Raw genomic sequence first — 2,500 nt, forward strand, 5'->3', positions numbered from 1 at the left:
TGAAAAAGGACTTTTTATTGTCCTTGATGCTTGAAGCTAGTTGGAGTTCAGTTGCAGCCTTGGCTTTCCTGGTTTGCTCCCTGCAGGACCAAACCAGTGCAGAATAATCCTCCTTGGAGGCGAATCCCATCCTCCATCCTGCCGACTAGCAGTCCGGAGGCATTATTCCCACGACTCGCCGGGGAGTTTTCGGGAAACCAAAGTCTTTGGGTTCTGGGGGGAGTATGGTTGCAAAGCTGAAACTTAAAGGAATTGGTGGAAGGGCACCACCAGGAGTGGAGCCTGCGGTTTAATTTGACTCAACACAGGAAGCCTCACCGGGCCCGGATACAGAAAGGATTGAAAGATTGTTAGCTCTTTCTTGATTCTGTGGGTGGTGGTGCATGGCCGTTCTTAGTTGGTGGAGCGATTTGTCTGGTTAATTCCGATAACAAATGAGACTCTGGCATGCTAACTAGTTATGTAACCCCCGAGCGGTCCGTGTCCAACTTCTTAAAGGGAGAAGTGGCGTTCAGCCACCCGAGTTTGAGCATTAACAGGTCTGTGAAGCCCTTAGATGTCCAGGGCTGCACACATGCTACACTGACTGGCTCAGCGTGTGTCTACCCTATGCCAACAGGTGTGGGTAACCCGTTGAACCCCATTTGAGATGGGGATTGGGGATTGCAATTATTCCCCATGAAAGAGGAATTCCCAGTAAGTACAGGTCATAAGCTTGCATTGATTAAGTCCCTGCCTTTTGTACACGCCACCCGTTGCTACTACCAATTGGATGGTTTAGTGAGGTCCTCGGATTGACCCCGCCAGCGTTGGTCATGGCCCTGGCAGTGTGCCGATAAGACGGTCGAACATGACTATCTAGAAAAAGTAAAAGTTGCAACAAGGTTTCCGTAGGTGAACCTGTGGAAGGATCATTAATGGGGTCACCGTGCATGGTGCCAGCTCAGCAGGCATGGGGTGGAGGGCCATGCTCCCCCATCCCCATCTCTGGCAGCCTTGTGTGCATGCATGCCCGCTGTGTCTGGGCTTCCAGGACCTCATGCAGACCAGTCCTGGGCTGCACAGCTCAGAGTGCAGGACAGGTCCCCCAGCCGTGGGGGGCCCAGGGTCTGAGTGGCTCCCCTGGATCCCCCGAGTGGTCTCCTCCACCCCTACTCCCCTCCCTTCAGGATCTGAGGGGAGACAAGGACTGGGGTCCCTGGAGGGGCTCCTGCCCAGTGCCAGGGATTTTCTTTCAGCAGCATTGGTCCATTGCTGGGCCACCCACCCCGCCACGTGGCAGTGCCCTTTCCCACTCTCACATCTGTGTCGCCCCAGCCTCCCTTTGGGCCGCATGCCCCAGCAGGCTGGTCAGCTGGTCTGCGCCCCTTCCTCGTGTCCCCAGGTTTCCACCCTGGCCTCCTCAGCCCAGCTGAGTGGGGGCAGGAAAGGGACTCAGGGTTTGGCGGGGTGCATGGCTGTCAGCCACCACCATGGGCGGGCATCCGTGGTGGCTGGGATGGCTGGGATGGGATGGGGAGGGCCCGTCTGGCGGGGCGGCCCCAGCTGTGTCAGCCCCCAGGGAAACAGCTAAGACCTGAGAGAAACCCCAGCCCCCCAAATGGGAAGGCGCTGGCCATGGCAGTGAGTCCTGGGCGCTGCCCTCCGGGTGGATGCTTCTCCCCGCCTATGGGTTCACAGAGCTGGCTGGAGGATGCCAGGCTCAACTCCACGTCCCCCTCCAGTGTCTGTCCCTTGCTGTCCCATCTGCGGAGGCGAGGCATTGTCCGGAAGGTGGGGGTTGGGACCACCTGGAGTTCAGAACCATTTCCCTCACCCAAGCTACCAGGTACCTAGTGCTCCACCCCTCAACTCGCCCTGCTCCACGGGGCAGGCAGCGGGGTGGGTGGGCGAAGGTTCAAAGATTTGTGTGTCCTGAGGGGTCTGCGCGGGCAGCCACAGGAGGTCTGCCGAGGGAGGGTGGGCATGTGCAGATGTGCCTGTGCCTTTGACACTCCCTGCCCATGTGGCTCCTGGAATGGAGAGGGGTCACCCTGCCTCCCTCTCTGCAGAGGGGCCTGAAAGCTGATTGCTTGTGGGCTGTGGCTCCCTTGCCAATGTCATCCACCCTGCCTATCGCCATCACCCCCACTGCACCCCTGGGTGGGGCAAGGGCTGGTCAAGGGGAGCGGAAGGGGTGCATGGTCCCAGGTGCAGGCGCAGGAGCGCTGCGGAGCTGCTGGAGCCTGTGGCACGGCTGGCCGTGCCCCCCTAAGCTGAGCACCTGGACTGAGCCTGCAGCGGGGGGCTCACCTTTGTGGCCATGGCCCTCTCTCAGGTTGTTAAACCTCTCTCCTGTGTTTGCCTGGTCTGTAGGACTCCTGCCAAGGGAAGGCAGACAACCAGCTGGGCAGGAATACCTCCCCTCCCATGACCCCTGCCAGGTTGCTGCAGCGGGGGAGGAAGGTCAGCTCAGGGACCCTGTCCTGACCTCGTGCAGACCCAGAAGCCCACCCTCCCT

The sequence above is a fragment of the Crocodylus porosus genome, unplaced genomic scaffold (genome assembly GCF_001723895.1).
Source record: "Crocodylus porosus isolate Cpor-Errol unplaced genomic scaffold, CroPor_comp1, whole genome shotgun sequence".
NCBI classification, from domain to species: domain Eukaryota; kingdom Metazoa; phylum Chordata; order Crocodylia; family Crocodylidae; genus Crocodylus; species Crocodylus porosus.